The sequence below is a fragment of the Macaca thibetana genome, chromosome 13, assembly GCF_024542745.1.
Source record: "Macaca thibetana thibetana isolate TM-01 chromosome 13, ASM2454274v1, whole genome shotgun sequence".
Lineage (NCBI taxonomy): Eukaryota > Metazoa > Chordata > Mammalia > Primates > Cercopithecidae > Macaca > Macaca thibetana.
Window position 1 is genome coordinate 46,803,721 of NC_065590.1, and position 20,030 is coordinate 46,823,750.

The window sequence follows — 20,030 nt, forward strand, 5'->3', positions numbered from 1 at the left end:
TTAAGTGTTTTGTCATGTTTTCAGAATTTAAGCAATACACGAACAAATGTAAACATTTGCTTTCTGTGTACTCATTTGGCTTTCGACAGTCCCTATTTTGTATTCCTGGTGAGCTGACCAGATGCATATATCTTCCCTTTTTCACAAGGAGATGACCTTGAGGTTTCTTCCAAACTCCTCATTTTGGAACTGAATGTGCGAGGCTCTGTGACCATGTCTCCATTTTCATAGGACAGTCCCGGTTTGTCTGTTCTCCCAGTGTTCTGTCTGATTAGTGCTTCCTCTCATTCTCAGATACGTCCTGGTCTGGACTGTAAATCACATGGCTTCCTTGCTCAGACAGGTCAAATCACAGGTCAGGCTGGCAGAGTTGGTGAGAGGTGGAGGCAGGAATAAACACAGAGCTCCTGATTTCATTGGATTTGGTGAAATGTAATCTCTTCCCTAAGTGAGCTTCCAGCAACTTCTGCAAGAAAAGGCATTTCCCCACAACGGTAGGTGGTTCTCTGGAGAAGAATACTGGGGTTAGGGCCAGTCTAGATTCAGTTCTTACTTCTATCCCTCACTGGCTGTTGGCCTTTGACAAGTCACTTAATTTCTCTGAGTCTGAGATTCCTTATGTATAAAAGGAGGTTAATAGTGCCTTCCTCAGAGAGTTGATGTTAGTATTAAATAGAGAGCTTAGCACAAATGCTCAGCACATAAACCCTATTGATAAGAAGACCAGTCAGATGGAATTCTAAGTTATGTAAGCCTCCAAGTGTTTGCAATCCTCTGATGTAGAAAAGGAAATTTTTGATGTATCTTGACCTGGAGGGACACCAGTCACCTTGGACAAGCCCATTCCCATTTTATAGATGCACATTCCAAATGTCCCAGGGAAAGGTCTTTGCTTTAGGGATGCTGAAAGATGGAAAAGCTCTGAGTTGCTTGTTAGAAGTCTAGGTTGGTGGACCAGTGGTTTGTGTCTCTCAGGCCAGTGTTATAGAGCCAGAGGCTCTTCCAGTGAGAAGGGAACTTGGAAATTATCTAGTGCCACTCTGGGCAGAAATCTTTCTGGCAGCTTTGGATAGCCAGAATCTATGTTGTATTGCTCTGATTCTGCTGGGAATCAACCGCAAGTGGTCCTCTGGTCTGCTCCCTCATCCCCGGCTCTTCTCCTCTGTGTGCCCTGGCTGGGAAGAGTCTCAGGCCCTTCTGCCACATGTCACCTGGAGTGCTGCCCAGCTGGTTAGCTGCCTGGGTCAGCAGTTCTGGGTGCTCACTGCACACCCTCTGTGTCCCTGGCAATGACCACGTCTCTAGGTAAATATCCCTTTTGTTTTCTGGTGGGCAGTAGGGAGAAAAGGGCTTTTGGGTTTTCACTTCTGAACTATGCAGGAAGAAGGAACAAAGGACCTGGATGAAAACAACAACAACAACAACAACAACACTTTTTTTAACTCTGCAAAATGGTAGTTGGTCTGTTTGGAAATTTGAGCCGTAAGCTCTCACTCATTCTTAGCTCAGTAGAGAACAGAATTCAGAAAGGTTTGTGGGTAGGCTTGCTTCCCATTTCCCATATTCTCTTTCCTTATAGTTTGAATGTGGTATCTCCTTCTGAGTCTTCTAAAAAAAGTAAATTATTCTGGGACAACAGAGGCATATTTGAAGGGGCGACATGCAGAACATGAACTGACGTCATTGGACAAAAAAATTGAGTCTATTCTGCTCCTGTGTTTACCACAACAATAATTTCCACCATCTAGTGGCCATTTACCATGTGCCAGAAACTGTGCTAAGTGCTTTAAGAGGATGATCTCATTTCATTTAATAAGAATTTCTGAGTTTGGTGCTGCTATTATTTCCATTATTCAAATGGTTAAACTAAGGCTTAAAGAAATTAACTTGCCCCAAATTCCCCAGCTAGATTCCAGAATATATGAGGCCAGATCTCTCTCTATCAACAACCAAGTTCTTATTTCTACATTGCTTTGCCTCCCACTGCATCCCAGGAACCTACTGTGTGCCAGGCATTGTCCTAGAGAAGAGCTCGTTGGGTGGCAGGTTTTGACCATAGATTTCCATGGTACGCTTGAAATATTTTTGTCCAATTCTGATTGACACCTCCCTCTTCCTCCACTTCCTTTCTTTCTTCTAGAGGAAGAAAGTCCCAAATACCTGGTGGTTGCCATATCTCCCAGCCTATGTGGTCAACATTTAATTACATTAGCATTTGTTTCCACTAAAAGAGTAATCACATTACTGCCTTTCATGTCACATTAGTGAAAATGGATACCAATACGATACATATTAATAGAATATGATGGGAAATTGCTAATACAATTAGACTTTCACGTTTTATTAGTTCTGGAGTGACACTCTATGCTGAAGAACAGCTCACCTTAATGGCGACAAGGAAAAAGGTGGAAAGTAGTGGATGTCTTCCTATGTCAAATGGACTGAGTGGGATATCGGGGGCCTGGGGGCCATCCATGGGGTCCCATGATCCGTTTCTGGGCCCCACTTCCTGCTCCTTCCTGTAACATGAGCACCTTTTGGATTTGGGCTGGGAAAGGAGTTCCTCCTTCACAGCCAGGCCGTGCTGCCTGAATTGTGGTCATTAAAGTATCATGTAACATGATCCTGCTTGGGTGGCCCCAGATCAGATAGAATTAATATTTCATTATCCCTTCTGTGGCTAGTGCTGGCAGAGAGGGGGACAAGGCAGGGAAAATGTCCCCAGGGCCCTTCCCAACGCTCACCGTCAGCTCCCTGATAGGCCTCTGCATTTGGCTGGGCGCCCCAGGAATGACATTTGGTTGCTTTGTCTTCCTAGAGGTCTCCACCTTCCGTCCTTCTCTTTCTGCCCACCCCCTTCTTTCCACTTGCCCAAGTGATGGTGGAAAGGCTGTTTACTGCATTGCTGGTGACCATCTGTAGGTGTGTTGCCGAGGAGCTTCTGTAGTTCACATTCAGTCCTGATTGATTATCTGCCGCCATATTGGATCTTACTCCTGTGGCTTTGTCTCCTCATGTCCTCTACTTGAAATGCTCTGTACAAACCCAGTTGTCTTTCCAGGCCCATTTCAAATTCTCTTTCTTCCATGAAACCTTCCCTTTCTACTGCAAGTCGATGCTACCCCTGAATTAAACATATACTGCATATCTCCTTATGTGTTCTCGTAGGACTACCCTAATGAGTTACAGTGGCCTTGTTCAAAAGAAAAAAAAATGATTCTAAACTCTGAGAACAAAGCAGACAAGGCCTGGTGAGGTGAATATTAGACGTGGGAGGAAATGAGGGTATCAGAAGCTGGCATTCGTGTGGGTGGCACTTTGGGCTGACCATAGTATGGGGTGCGGTGCAGTCTGGGAAGGGCAGACCAAGACTCACAGAGGGGCAGGCTCCCGCTTCCTTCCCTCTGTCCCTCATTTCCTGGTATTTGATTTTATCTCTCCCTGGCACACGATCCAGAACTTGGGATCTTGAACGGAAAGCCAGTGATTCTACAATTGGGAAGAAAAACTGTGGCAATTAAGGAAGACATCTATTGCCTTGACAAGGATTCATTTTGTGGGGAGGAGTTGGGGAAAAGAGATAAAGGGGGGACGAGGACAACCTGTCTTTTAAATAATAGGTAATTTACTTGGGAGAAGGCTATACATTGTGGATAGTAAAAGGAGAACTTACAGCCTCAGAGCTGTCAGCCAACCTAAATCATTATGGCAGCAGGGATTTTATTTGCCAGCTCTTTCATGTTCTTCTACAGGGAGGGGCACCAGGGGAAGCTCTGGAGAGAGCAGGGAGAGGCAGCAGACGGGCCACATGCACTATAGAAGCACAGGAAGCTGCATGGCTAGGGGCATGATCACAGGTCTGGGAATTGGGCAAACTGAGTCTACATGTAGGAGTTGTCAACAGAAGAACAAGGGAAGGGTGCTGCATCAGGTGATGGGTAAGGCCCCTTTCCATTCTGAAATTCTGCAACTCGACCAAAGAGCGGGTATACCACATGTCAAACTTTGAGACTTTGAGACTCAGTCCTGAGACTCAGTCCTGGTGTGGAGTTCTGGAAACGGGTAGTCTATGGGTGAGCACTGGTAGGATCTAGATGGATAGGATGAGAGTAGAGTGGGAGGGCTGGGGAGTGCCCTTAGAGCAGAAGAAAGGCACAAGCAGAGGTGGTGGCAGTAACTCCCAGCAGGGTACAGGGGATTGTGAATAAGAGGGCTTTGGAGAGTGCCCTCAGAGCAGAAGAAAGGGCACAAGCAGAGGCGGTGGCAGTAACTCCCAGCATGGTACAGGGGATTGTGAATAAGAGGGCTTTTTATAGGGAGGATGAATTGCAAGGCTGGGGCCAGATGGTGGACAGCATGGGATTGGCAGCCTAAAATGTGTATGTTTGACCCTGTAGGTCAAAGGAAGTCAGCGAAGGCAAACTGTTTCTCACTTGGAGCTTGCCTCACTGTGATGGCTCATGAGGGACTCCCAAGAAGGCAGCCAACTCTGTGCAGTCCATTCTGCAGGCCTGGAGTGCTGTTGGATGATCCTGATGTCAAAGTAGGAGGTCCCTGTGGGAGGCGAGTGTGAAGGAAGTCATCTCGGGTGGGTAAGTGGGTTTGCTAATCAGGTTTCAAAGTGGAGAGAAGGGTGAGGGTGTATCAGGGTCCTTTAAAAATTTATACCCGGTCTGCCACTTAGAGGCACCTCTAAGAGGCACCATCCTGGTGTCTTGGTGGGCTTCCTCTCTTGTTTCTTTCCCTGGCCTCTTAAGAACACGCACACCTGGGCGTGGTGGCTCATGCCTGTAATCCTAGCACTTTGGGAGGCTGAGGTGGGCGGATCACTGAGGTCAGGAGTTTCAGACCAGCCAGGCCAAAATGGTGAAACCTTGTCTCTACTAAAAATACAAAACTTAGCTGGGGGTGGTGGCACGTGCCTGTAATTCCAGCTACCTGGGAGGCTAAGGCAGGAGAATCGCTGGCACCCGGAAGGCGGAGGCTGCAGTGAGACAAGATCACCCCACTGCAGTTCAGCCTGGGTAACAGAGCGAGCCTCCATCTCAAAAAAAAAAAAAAAAAAAAAAAGAGAGAAAAAAGAAAACACACACATACGCACAACTTGAAGGTGACTGTGGGAGCCTGCCTGACTTAGGCTGAGTCCTGCAAAATCCCACACAACGTGAAAGTAAAATTGAGGCAGTTGTCAATTATTTAACGAACCTAATGTGTTCTGACCAAGCGTTCAAGGCCAAGGTGTTCTGACCACACAGTGTTTGCAAGGTGGGGACAGTTGATTACCATCATATCGTCACTGTCACCATCACAAGAGGACAACCCTGCATCAGACATGCCATTGACCAGTGCAGTTCCCTTTGATTTGTTCTCCTTCTTCCCAGCATAGTTCCTGAACATACATGTCAAATAAGTGTTTGTAAGTTCCATGAATTACATATTGAAATTGTTATCACTGCTAAGTCCACTATAACAAACAATACTGATTATAGAGCAGGAATATCTTTTGTAATTATAATGTTCTTCAAACTTCTCTGAGCATATTTAAACAGGGATGATCAAAAATTATGTGCACAGTGCGGTCCTTGTCTTCCCTTGGGCAGCACAAAAGCTCTCCTCAGTAGGTAACAGCCACCAGCCAGCCTTTGAGCAGCTGTGTCGAGATGGATTCAGTTTCTTTGCTGAGGGGGGGATGCGGGGGAAGACACCCCTGCTTTTAAATCAAAGACAATTCAGTTTGGAGAAAGGTGTACCTTCTGGAAATAAATAAAAGGAGGCGCAGTGTATTGTCAGCTGGCCGTCTTAAATCAATAATGCAGGCAGTCTGTCTTGCATGCCCATTCTGTTGTGAGGGGGAGGAGCACCTGCCTATAGGCTGGTCCCGAAATAAAAGCCCTCGTCGGGAGATGTCCAGGGGTGCAAGTGAGTCTTGCTCTGCTCTTCAAGGCCTTTCCGGAGCCAGGCTGGCAGTGTGCCTGTCAGGGGTCTGAGGATGTTAATGTCCTTTACATCCAGATCACATCAATCTGCGTCCATTATTTTACCAGGCAGGGACACCTGGATGGGAAGCTCTATTTTCTTTGAATGGCCTCTGGCTTATAAAACAAAACCAGCAAAGAGCACGTAATCCCTTTGAGTATTTGAGTTTTTGAGTGCCAGGTACTGTGAGAAGACTCTTGGTTGAAAAAAAAAATTAAAAAAAAAAAAAAGGAAGGCAGCATTTTTAAATCATCTTCTTTGTTTACAAAGTGGTGACATTCAGTCTTGAATCAAAGGGAACAGTTTCCAGGTAGAAAAGTCTCATGTTTGTTTTCTGTCAGCTACCAACTACCAGCACGTTTTTCCTCCAAACTTTGTGCAAAATCAACTTACCTTGATTTAAGCCACAAAGAAAAAGACTTGGGGGTAGAAAGGGTGGGAAAGGGGGAAGCTTTTAAGAGATTATCCTTTTGGAGTCTTGATAGATTAAGAGGGTGATCAAACTTGGCAGCATCTTAATAATAGGGACACGTGAATTTTGGCTAGGCTAATGGAAGCTCTTTTGTCAATTTCCTGTAACCGTGCTTGACAGGACTCAGGAAATGGCACGACTGGCCCACCTTTGATACCTAGAAGGGGCTTAATGAGATTTAAAGGTGTGGCACCATGACTGGAGTTTCCCACATTAGGTGTAAGTTACACAAAAAGTCCTTCTATGTACCAGTCCCTTGCTGGCTTTGTCGCCTGCTTGCCGCAATTCAGAATGTGTTTTTTCTATAGAAGTAACAGCTGAAAGCCGGGCAGCTGAGTTTCTGAACAGAAATTGTTTTTCTAAAAAGACTTTTTTTTTTTTTGGTTTGGTTCCATTCAGGACTGTGTCTCTGAAATATTATCTATCGTAAAAAACATGACATGAATTTACTATGGCAGTCAGCTGCAATTTTTAAATACATTCGTTAGGTTAGTGAGTAACGTCTTCCCTTCCCAAAAGACACGGATGAAGAGCGGGAACATCAGACTGTTATGTCTTGGGGGTAGATAAGTGGGCGAGGCCATGCCAGGACATGTGAGCCCAGATGGGGCCCACACGTTTCTGATGGAATATTTGAGCTGGAAGTATTTAACGTGAAAGATCCTGCCTCCAGGACCACTTGGTCAGCCGTAAAGGGGCTGGGAGTCATGATGTGTCCACATATGTTTGCTATGTCAGACTGAGGGTGGAGCTGCCCAGGCAGGGTGTGGGGGTTACAAAGTCAGTCTTGCTAGCCTTTTATTATTGTGGCTCTTCGGGGGACCTCAAGGCAAGCTAAAAGGTTTGTCTCTGGCAGCTGTCCTGGTGAGGCTGTGCTGGAATAGAATAGACACCACTTAAAGTGGGTGGGAAATGTCCTTAGACTCCTGTTCATTTTGTTACCTGTCTGACCCTGTGGGCATTGGGCTTGGTTCCCTGCATGCAGGAAGCTCCTCTGCCAGCCAAAAGGCTAGAGATCTTCCACCACACCACCTTCTAAGCATGACTCAGCTCCCTGGGAAGCTGCCAGCCAAGACTTGAATGACCTTCCTAAGCTCTTTTTGAATTCTGGCCCTTTTACTAAGGGTTAAAGATGAACTTGACATTACCATGTCTCTTGCTCATACTAAGTAAAACCTGAAAATATGACCCTGAACTTCTCCAGTCTGGTGGCCATGGCACCCTGCCTTATGACCAAGAAGAGATCTTGAGAAGGGTGCTTCCAGCTTCCAAATTGGGCAGCAAAATGTTTACATTCCCAAAAGGATCAAGGCCTGAACTTCCTAGAAGCCAAGCTGACAAGCACATGGATTGATATTTAAAGGGGGCAAAGCTTCTAGGAATAGTTAAAATGAACTTTCATGTGATGCAGCATCCATATTTTAGTTTAGAATTGTCCACAGATGCACTTAAGGAATCAATGAGAATGAGTGGAACTGATAGGCCTTGTGAGAGTTCAAGTTTTTTTGTTTTACCTCATCTGCCTTATAAGAATGTATGGTTTCTCTTTTTCCTGTCTTATGCTTGTGATTTATAAATATCAGACTCCCTTTTGCCACCATTGGCCTGGCATCAGCCAACATTTCTCCTAGGTAACCTGGGTTTTCCTTCCGTGGTATTCAAGGTACCACTTGGGAGAAATCAAATATAAACTGATCTATTTTATAGATAGGTGTGTATTTTAAAATGCTACCTGTTTAAAATATTTGCAAATAGAAGTTATTGAAATGCTCACACATGGCTCCTAAAAATGTGTGAAGGGCCAGGTAAAGTTGGAGGTTGCATATTCAGGAGACCCAGGAGGAAGCTGGCTGGTGTGGCTTTGGGCCAGGGGCTGCTGGTTGCACCAGCTTTGATGAAGACCATCACATGAGCTTGGCTTAAATACCAGTGCCACAATTTAGTAACTGTGTAACTTGGAAAAATCAATTAGTCCTTTCTGAATGGTGGTGTCCTTAGCTATGAAATGGAGATAATACCAACCTTATAAGATTGCTTTGAGAGACTCTTAAAGTTTTGGCCATGAAGCACAGTAAGAAATGCAGTTTACATCATGAGCCGGCACAAGCAACTACATACGTGCACTTGTAAAATGAAAACAAACTTTTCTTTTCTTTTTTTTTTTTTTTTGAGACTGAGTCTTGCTCTGTCACCCAGGCTGGAGTGCAGTGGCCGGATCTCAGCTCACTGCAAGCTCCTCCTCTCGGGTTCACGCCATTCTCCTGCCTCAGCCTCCCGAGTAGCTGGGACTACAGGCACCCGCCACTTCGCCCGGCTAGTTTTTTGTATTTTTTAGTAGAGACGGGGTTTCACCGTGTTAGCCAGGATGGTCTCGATCTCCTGACCTCGTGATCCGCCCGTCTCGGCCTCCCAAAGTGCTGGGATTACAGGCTTGAGCCACCGCGCCCGGCCAGAAAACAAACTTTTCATAAAACAGTTTTAACCTATAGCCTAAAAGTGCTCCCTGATAGTTTCTATTACATTGTGTTTTTTCATTGGATATGGTGATTACAACCCACTACAATGATTTTATGACCAAGGAATGGGTTGCATCACAGTTTGAAAAACACTGTAGGTGCTTAATGAGTGTCAATTCCCTTAATATGTTGAAGACCCAGACTTCTTACTAATTAGGATATGATAAATTACACTGCAGAAGCAAACCCTGACATACCTGTGGCATGACACTGTGAAGCTTTATTTCTTGCTTTTGTCAAGTTTGGTGTGGGTTGGGCAACATTTCAAGGCAGCTCTCTTCCGTGTGGGATCCATGTTGCTTCGATCTTATCACTTCGTTGTTTCCACATGTGGCTTCCACAGTTGCAACTAAGGGAAAAAGAGGGATGCAGTGTCTCATGGATGCTCTTAAGGATTAGGTCTGAAAATGGGTATATCACCACTGCTAAACTCTAATGTCCAGAACTAAGCCACATGACCCTAACCCAACGGCAAGGGGGATGGGGACATATGGTCTTCCTATGTGCACAGGAGAAGGAAAGTGTCAGGTGGTCGTAAGGAATGACAGAAACCACATACAGTAATATTTAGGCAGCACCCAGGGTAAGTCTTTGACACACTTAGCCATCAAGTAATGAAGACACAGAACTGGTCTGATTTGAGGCATTGCTGCCCAACCACTAAGGAACAGACTAAATTAATGACTTCATGGGGCCTTTTTATGCTTTATTGTATTCCACTCCCATGATTCTAAAGTTTCACAGACTTACTTATGGTTAGAGATACAGTTTTCTACAACTATTGTGAACTTACCTATTGCTTGATCTTGGAGCTCAACGGTAACGTCCTTACAGGACAATGGAATAGGACTGAAAGTTATGTTTCAAGTTGGTGAGCCCAGAGTGTGCATATATAATAACAAGTTGATAATGATAGTGAACATTTATTGAGTGCTTACTGTGTACCAGACATTGAGCTAAGCAGTTCACAAGCTTTGTCTCAATTCATCATCATCATAACATTATTAGGCAGAATCTTAGACATCTTAGTCCCCTTTGAGATAATCTATTCTGCTACCCTCACTTCAAAAGTGAAAAAGAGCGGAAGTTCAGAGAGATCAAGTGATTTTCCCAGGGTTGCACAGCAAATTAGTGTTTTTGCTAGGATCAAAAGCCAAGATCTGGCATTCCCTCTGACAAGGACATATGAGGGATACACTGGTTGTTTTACTGGCCTTAGCAAAGTTAATTGAATCTTCACCTTTAGGGTTTTCAGTTTTACCCATGTGTACACCAGAAATGCTAATCCGTGCTGAGATAGAATGACCAAAACTCCATTACTACTATTAAAGTTTAAACTGGTCATGTTAGGTAGAAATAACCAAAGTTTTCTCAGCCAATTCAGGTATAGACCAGGTAACTTACACTCTTGTTCTCAACTTCAGCTAGAAACATTAAGTCTAGATTGTAGTAAAAGATCCTCATTCATGATTTCTATTTGTTTTCACATAGGTCTGCATGCTGTCTTCTTTTTACCAAGAAGTCCTTGGTTACTACCAGTACTGAAAAGAAAAATTGGAATTTGCCAAAAGAAAGCAAATATAATACTGATTCTGATAGGATAGAGGGAGCTGGCTTAAGCCACAGTTTAATGGGTGTAAGCTTAAGGAAGAACTTTCTAGTGACAAAGTTTTTAAGCTCTCCTAGAGGTGACTGAGGAGGGTTCTAGCACATCTCTCTCTGAAGGTCTGAAAAGATGCTTTTCCAGACCAGTTCAAACCACAGATGTTGACTAATGATTTTCCAAGGAATATATAAAGATCATTTTATAATTTTATGAAATCAGTTTATCGTAGTTGTTCAGTGTAGCACATATCTTCATAAAAATGTACAGAAAATTATACTGTGCACAGTGTGTGTGTACATGTATGCATACAATTTGTACACACGTGGCCTAGATCCAAGTATCCTTTAGAATACCTTCCCGAGAAGGGCCAAAGGGCCTGGATGTTTATAGTGCGGTGTTCCTAGCCTGGCTTGGTTGGAATTTGCAGTCTTATTGTCTGCATGTGCATTTGCAGCTAAGATGAGAAATTCTCTATCTAACATCCTCCACACGTTTATATTTTTTGGATCAAGAAAAGGGCAAAAAAGTTACTACTTAGATAGGAGCTTCCAGTGTCACTGTCCCTACTCCCTCTGCTCTGCGTATGTGGATGTTCTTCCAGGTTTACAATTAATCATGTGTCCTGAAGGGGTGGGTAGGCTGGGGAAGCAGCATCTTACAGCTTTGCTATTAACGAACGTTTACAGGGGTGTGCTGCTTGGGGGTGCCTGGGCTCCCAGGGTCTTCTCTGAGGTGTGCAGTCTGCTAGGGAGGGCATTTTTATGCCGTGTGTGTACTGATAATTTTATTAACTGGAAATCAAGTCTTTTCTGACTCAACACAGACTCCCAATATTCCCGCATAATGTATTTGACATTTCTGAGACAGTGCAGTCTGAAGAGTATGAGCACTGAATAGGGAATCAGGAATGCTAGTTTTTGTCCTGATTTGGCTGCTGCCCTGCCTCTCCCTGGGCAGCTCGCCTAACCTCTCTGTGCCTCATTACCTTCCTTTCCCTACCTGGAAAATCAGGACCGTTTCTTTTACCTGCTGTAACTCAGACATGTCAGGTGCAGCCAGGCAATTTTCTTGGTGCTGTTGGCAGGGAACATATGCTATACATCTATGATGGTGTTTTTGTCTTTGCTATGATTACAGTTATTTATTTTTTAATGGCTCAGAAGAAACCGCTGTGAACTTAGTATAAGAGTACAAACTCTATATTATAATGATCTACTGTTGAAGTGGAGTCTTTCAGATCTATGATATAATTTCCAAATGCCACCTTCTGAATGCAAAACAGCACTTTGTCCCAACCCTTGAGATCCAGCTATTTGGGGCTCAATTTTGAGAGAGGTGGGCATCCTTCTTTCTCTTTTTCACTGGACAAGGTAGGCCTCATTTTCTTCTTTCTTTATAATAATTTGGACGCCCCTTTCTTCACTCCAGCCCTGATCTTTTACATCTTTTGTATGCCCTGGGTGGAAGAAAACCTCCTGAGGCTCATTACCTGCAAATAGTGCTTCTAAAAAGGAGACTGTTTCAGAAAGTTCCAAGCACTGAAAATGGGTGTGTAATAAACCATGTTTTGCATCTTTAATTATAGCATTTTACACCACAAATGCTGTAATCATGCTTTCTCTAGAGCTAAAGTAATGTGCAATTCTAGGTTCATTCATTAATGAACTGGCAAATCAACCAAGGGTCTTGTCAAAAACATCACTGCAGTGTGTGTCCCTCTGTATAGACCACGGGATCAATCTGTACTGGATCCCCTCTCCCAAAGCTCACTCAAAGGCCTTCTTAACAAGTGTCTTGTTCAAATATGCAGATTTTCTGATGTGATTTTATATAGTAACTACTGGTCCCTAGAAAAAAAAAGGAATTGTTTCTGAAATTTGGCAAGGAAGGATGCAAGGGGAGAGTGAATGGCAGACCTGGGGGGCAGAGATAAAGATTTATATGATTCCGAGAAGGTACCCAGAAGGCCTCCTTGCTTATTTAGGTTTCACAGAGTCTGAAATTTCTTCATCAAGGATAGGCTTTTGGTTAGGCATTGTCCCTGAGAGGGAGTGGAGAGGGGAGTTGTCACTTAAACAGCAAATACTTTGTCCTTGTTTGCAGATGACATGATCTTATATACAGAAAACCCTAAAAGCTCCACCAAAATACTTAGTACTGATAAATGAATTCAGTAAATTGCAGGGTACAAAATCAACAGACAACAATTAGTAGCATTTCTATATACCAACAGTGAACTAGCAGAAGTTTATAGTAGCTACAAAAATATCTAGGAATAAACTTAGCCAAGGAGGTGAAAGATCTCTGCAAGAAAAACTGTAAAACATAGATGAAAAATTGAGGAAGATACACAAAAACAGAAAGATATTCCATGTTCATGGATTGGAAGAATTAATATTCTAATGTGGTATGAAAATGATCATACCACATAAAGCAAGCTACAGATTCAATGCAATTTCTATCAAAATTTTAATAACATTCTTCACAGAAAAAAAATCCTAAAATTTATATGAAACCACAAAAGAACCCAAATAGTCAAAACAGTCCTGAGCAAAAAGAACAAAGCTGGAGGCATCACACTACCTGACTTCAAAATATTCTACAAAGCTATAGTAACCAAAATGGCATGGTACTGGCATAAAAACAAACATATAGACCATTGGAATGGATTAGAGAACCCAGAAATAAATCCACATATTTATAGTCAACTGATTTTCAACAAAGGTACCAAGAACATTCATTGAGGGAAGGACAGTCTCTTCAACAAATAATGCTAGGAAACTGGATATCCAAATGTAGAAGAATAAAACAAGACCCCATGTCTCACCAGATATAAAAATCAACTCAAAATGGATTCAAGACTTACATATAGGTCCCAAAACTATAAAACTAGTACGAGAAAAAATACATGGGAAAAAGTTTAGTATATTGATTTGGGCAAAGATTTTATGGAGAAGACCTCAAAAGCACAGGCAACAAAACCAAATATAGACACGTGGGATTATTTTAAACTAAAAACTTCTGCACAGCAAAGGAAGCAATCAACAGAGTGAAAAGACAACTCAGAGAATGGGAGAAAATATTTTCAAACTATTCATCCAATAAGGGATTAATATTCAGAATATACAAGGATCTCAGACAACTCAACAGCAAAAACCAAATAATCTGATTAGAAAATGAGCAAATGAGCAGAATAGACATCTCTTAAAAGAAAACATACAGATGGTCAACAGGCATATAAAAAATGCTCAATATCACTAATCATCAGGGAAATGCAAATCAAAACCACAATGGGAAATCATCTCATTCTAGTTAGAATGGTTATTATCAAAAAGACAAAACATAACAAGTGCTGGCAAGAATGTGGAGAAAGGGGAACACTGTTGCTAGGAATGTAAATTAGTATAGCCATTATGGAAAACAGTATGGGGTTCCTCAAAAAGCTGAAAATAGAACTACCATATGATCTAGCAATCCCACTGCTAAATATATACCAAAAAGAAAGGATATTTGTATATTGATGAGATATCTTTACTCTCGTGTTTATTGCAGCACTATTCACAATAGCCAAGACATGGAATCAACCCAAGGGTCCATAAAAGATGAATGGATAAAGAAACATGTTGTATATACTCACAGTGGAATACTATTTAGCCACAAAAATAAAAATTTTGTTATTCATGGCAATGCGGATAAGCTTGGAGGACATTATGTTAAGTAAAATAAGCCAGGCACACAAAGAGAAATACTGCGTGTTTTCACTTGTGTGCAGAAGCTTAAAAAGTTAATCTCATAGAAGTATGGAATAGTATAGTGGTTACTAGAGGCTGGAAAGGGTGAGTGGGGCAGGGAGATCAGTCAGAAGTTGGTTAACAGACACAAAATTATACCTAGATATTAGGAATAAGTTCTAGTGTTTTAGAGCACTGTTGGGTGACAATAATGGACAACTTATTATGTATTTTCAAATGGCTAGAAAAGCAAATTTTGAATGTTACCAATACAAATCAAATAATTAAATGACAAATGATTGAGGTGATAGCAATTACCCTGATTCAATCATTACATATTATATGTACATATAGTATACAAATATCACACTGTACCCCATAAATATGTACAATTATTATGTGTCAATTAAAAATAGTAAGAGAAAAAAAAAAGAAAATACTTGTGGGATGCAAACCAGAGTCCATTCAGTGTTAAACTGTGTTTGTATCAACTTGTTTTCTCTCTGACCTGAGGAGTTGGGATGCAGAAGAGGGAAAGTCTTGCTGATGTCAGTGTGGAGATTGAAGCTTTCTTGTCTCCAGGAAAGGGAGGGCATGCTGTGGGGGGAGGTCTGGAGGCCGTAGAGAATCAGTCTGGCCTCCTTCCCTGTTATGCTGGAGCTCCGCCTTGGTGAACAGACATATGGGCCAAATTGATGAGGAGGGTTGAAGAGGTGATAAAAATCACATCAACAGTGCTCACAGTTCAGCTTCACAATTCTGAAATGATTGGCCAATGTCACATTAGGATCTGGCCTTCTCTTTAGGAAAAGTCTTGAACTTCTATGAGAAACATCTGAAGTTTCTCTAATGTATTAATTATTATTATTATTTTTAATCTATTATAAACATAATATATAACATATTATTAATTATTGTTTATTGTCTGTTTTCCCTCACTAGAATGTAAGTTCCCTACGGGCAGCTTCTTTGTTTTGTTCATTGCTGTGTTCAAGTGCTTAGAACAGTGCCTGGTACACAGTGGGTGCTCAATGAGTATTTGCTGACTATATGAACATGTTGATTATTTCCCTCAGTGTAGGATAATTCACTCTTTTTCCATTTCAACCCCTAGATACTACTCACTCCTGCCCCAGAAATTCTTAGACCTGTCAGCTTGGCACTGTTTTTCCTCTCTAGAGCCCTCTCAGAATTTGGACAATTGCAAATATTCGATTTCCACCCCTTTCTTGAAGTGAGAAAGCTGTAAACAGTGATATGGCAGTCTCCACTAGCTTTTTGCACGATGCCAGTGGCGGTTTATTGCAAAGGCCAAGGCCTAGGATGGAACGTAAACAAACACAGCCATGAGTTTAAAATAGACCATTGAGCAGCTCACAAAATAGGGCCCTTGTTTTTAAAAGAGCAGTGGATGCTCTTGAGAAATAATAAGAAATAATAAGTCTGGATGCTGGATGGAAAGCTCTGATGCTTTCTGGCTGAGTTTGTCCTTCGAACTTTATTTGTGTTTGGCACGCCTGTGCTGGAGCCGGCTGCCAACCGCGGCCAGGGTCCACAGGCAGTGGAAAGTTTATCTGAGCTGCAGGAGGAAAATTGAAGTCTCTTTGGAAAAGCTGCAACATGCTTGTTGTGCTAATTTCTAAGAGACACAGATGCCCTTTGCAGAGAGTGTCCGGTGTTTGTCCTAAGCAGAGCATGAGATTTGGGTACTGACAGACTAAGGCTCTGGGGGAAAAACGTGTGGGCTAGGGATGTTTTCTTAACAACACCTTATCTATGAAAGTGTTCTCATCTTCAAAAATGAGGCATTGCTATCTACCTCATGGAGCTGTTTTAGAATTAAACAATATGAATGTATGTTCCAGGAGTTTAGCTCTTCCCTTTTGTTCTTTCCCCACACCCAGTGCCTAGCACGTGCCTGGCATCTGATAGGTGACTGTAACACTAACCTCCTTTTACAAAGAAGCAGAGGAAAACAGAGCTCTTTTGCCAGCGGTTTGAAGGAATAAATAGCATTCTTTTCCTTTTCTTACCTCCAGAATCCTTGTTCTTTAAACCTACATGCACTCACACACACACACTCACTCACACACACACACACACACACACACACACACACACACACACACACACACACAGAGAGCAAATAATTTATCAGTACAGTTTCACTGTAAAAAATTTGAACAATTGAGAAATATATTCCCAGTTCTCCCCCAGAGTATTCAGTGTGGGAATGAATCCTTCCAGAAGCCATGTATCTCAGTCTCTATCATCTCTGTCTCTCTCTCTCATGTATTTCTATAGCTATATTGTCTATCTGTCTATCTATCTATCTATCTATCTATCTATCTATCTATCTATCTATCTATCTATCATCTATCCATCCATCTATCATCTATCTATCAATCATCTATCTATCCATCCATCTATCCACCCACCCATCCATCTACCTAACATGTATCTTTCCACCTACCTACCAATCTGTGATGGTTAATTTTATGTCGACTTGACTGGGCCATGGTGCACAGATATTTGGTGAAATATTATTCTAGATATTTCTGTGAAGATGGTTGTTTGGATGAGATTAACATTTAAATCTGTGACTTTGAATAAAGCAGATTACTCTTTATAATGTAGGCGGGCCTCATCCAATTAGTTGAAGGCCTTAATAGAACAAAGACCTTTCTGGAAGAAGAAGGAATTCTGCTAGCAGACCACCTTTAGCTGCAAGTGGAAGCTCTTCCTTGGGTCTCTAGTCTGCTGAACCACCCTGAAGATTTTGGACTTACCAAGCCTCCACAGTTGTGTGAACCAGTTCCTTAAAATAAGACTCTTTTTTCTATACACATCCTGTTGGTTCTCTTTCTCTAAAAAATCATAATACTCTATATTATCTGTCTGTCTATCTATCTATCTATCTTCCATCAGTCTAATCTATCCATCTATAGCAGGGTAATTTATAGAGATATTAATTTGTGTTCTGTTATTATTTTGTTACCTTCTCCCATTCCAGGAAGACACCCAACTTCATACTATAAAGAAGCAGAAATTGTCTGCCCCTAACCTCCCTTTCTGAAAGCTCTAGAAACTTGATGGGATTATTCCTTGGTGGTGAGGGAATGGTAGGATGGGGAAAATAGGCAGAAGCCTTGGGAAAGAAATACTGGGAGGTGGTCTAGGATCAGAAACAGGTTCTAAGGGGTGAGACTTTGTCCATACCTTTACCTTTTCCTTAGGCAGGGACAAGGCCTAAGGAATGGGTAAAAAATCTCTTGTGCCCAAGAATGCACTTTGGTCACTGGGATCGTCTGTGAAGACTCCCATGCCCAAAGATGATATGAAGATTCCTGTGACTTTTGGATAATGTAATAATCAGAGTAGACCAAAGGTTGGAGGGACCATATGGAAGATATTGCTCTGTATGACCCTGGAATCCTGGCATGACACAGGCATTGGGGCTGGCGAGTGATATGGTTTGGATTTGTCCCCTCCAAATCTTATGTTGATATGTGGCTTACAATGTTGGTGATGGGGCCTAATGGAAGGTATTATATCATGGAGACAGATCCCTTATGAATAGCTTAGCACCATTCCCTTGGTAATAAGTGAGTTCTCACTCAGTTAGTTCACTCGAAATCTGTTTGTTTAAAAGAGTGTGGCACTTTCTCCATCTCTCTCTCTCTTGCTCCTGCTCTCACCATGTGATACGCTGGTTCCCCATCACCTTCCACTATGATTGTAAGCTTCCTAAGGCCCTCAGCAGAAGCAGATGCCTCACCAGAAGCAGATTCTTGTATAGCCTGCAGAACCGTGAGGCAATTAAACCTCTTTTCATATTAATCACCCAGTCTCAAGTATTCCTTTATAGCAATGCAAGAATGGCCAAACACAGGGAGATACAAGCCAAGATAATGACTGCTATTGTATATAGCCCTCCAGTTATGATTCCATTTATGTAAAGATGTTTATGTACTATATATATAGAGAGAGTATATATAGTTTTTTGTTTGTTTGTTTGAGATGGAGTCTTGCTCTGTCGCCCAGGCTGGAGTGCAGTGGTGCTATCTCGGCTCACTGCAGCCTCTGCCTCCCAGGTTCCAGTGATTCTCTGCCTCAGCCTTCCAAGTAGCTGGGATTACAGGTGTGCACCACCGCACCTGGCTAATTTTTGTATTTTTAGTGGGGATGGGGTTTTGTCTTGTTGGTCAGGCTGGACTCGAGCTCCTGGCCTCAAGTGATCCACCTGCCTTGGTCTCCCAAAGTGCTGGAATTTTATGTGTGAGCCACTGCGTCCGGCCTGGGTGTTCAAAGTGTTACTTTGTTTTAGTGTGAATATATTTAATGTAGGATTTACAGTCTCTATTTAGTACATTTAGGGTATTATTCCATAACTCTATCTCATTCTTTCAAATATTCTGTAAAATACTCTATATTACTGATACGTTGTAATGCAAATAAACCATTTCCTATTGATAAATTCTTAGATTGTTTCCGGTTTTTTCCTATTGTAAGCAATACTCTAGCAAACATCCCTGAATATTGGCTAATTGTTCCCAACTGCCTGAAAAACAGAACCTCATCTCCTTTCAGAATCCCATTTTACTACTGCACACCTACAGGAGCCCAGCTCTGTGATAGGCTTGATGGGGAATCTTGAACAGACCGAAGACATTCTTCTCTCTGCCTGAAGCTGTTATCTTGTGAGGAAAGGAGGCCTGAAGAGCAGGAGACTTCCCTCTGTAACCGCAGGATGTCATGGGACAAGAAATCAGGACTAAGCACATAATGGGAGGAGTCATGAAAGATCAGGCGTGTATGTATGAGAAGAGATTAACATCACACCCAGGTTAACATCACAGCTTCCTTGGGACACATGAAGGCATGGCAAAGCAGGATTGCCCCCATAGCTCTTCTCAAGCAGTTTCCCTCTCCTCGTTTCCCTTTAGTGTTACTATCTTTTATAAAGAATAAAGACTTGTCAGAGCTGAAATCCCAGGCTTCATCCCTCTGAAAAGTTTGTGTGTATCCTTCCCATACACACTTTGTATGTTTACTATATATGTGTGTTTTTATAAATAATATAAACTCTTGTTTCATGTATTTAAAAATTTTGCAGATCTTTTCATCAAGATGTAAACAGGCAAGGCCAGAGACTGAGTCTTTCTTTTGGCACCCACTAGCCTTGTGAGTAGTTAGTGTGGCATTTTCTTTTGACCAGGTTTGAGAACATGGCAAACCTGGGGGGCAACATGGCCTCCCTTCCCCTCGCTCAGCCCGCTGAGCCTCTTCCTCAGATCCCTCAACCAGGAACCTGGCATTTATTTCTGAAACCTTTTGAAGGACTCTGGGCCAATACCTTAGCACATAAAAATGTAAGTCTCCACTTTCCAAAGAGCCTTTTTATGGTGACACACCTGGGCATGAACATGTAAACGCTAAGGAATGAATGCATCTCTATTGAGTGGATTCCGTGAGTAGTCGGGAGCCATTTGGGCTCCTCCTTGGTGTACTCTAGAAATGAAGCCTTGTGATGGGTGCAGTTGTATTTACTGCTTTGGCCAAGGTTGGTGACTAAGTATGGCGAGGAAGATGCCACCCAGTCTGCCTGTCCCAAATAAGGAACAAAACTGTCATTAATCAGACTACTTAGAAAATTCTATACTTGGTCCTTTCATGATAAAATGAGGTAAAAATATAATATCTTCCTTTTTGGACAACCTCATCTCCAG

At 42.3% G+C, this 20,030-nt stretch overlaps 1 long non-coding RNA gene across 1 annotated transcript in view; it reads left to right on the forward strand.

Moving 5' to 3' along the window:
* The window catches only part of LOC126933629 (uncharacterized), a 48,539-nt gene extending 29,236 nt beyond the window's left edge, over nt 1-19,303 (forward strand). Inside the window, exon 3 of the long non-coding RNA XR_007718690.1 lies at nt 18,892-19,303. This is a non-coding gene — a long non-coding RNA (uncharacterized LOC126933629). The remainder of the gene's footprint in view (nt 1-18,891) is intronic.
* The last annotated feature ends 727 nt before the right edge of the window (nt 19,304-20,030 follow it).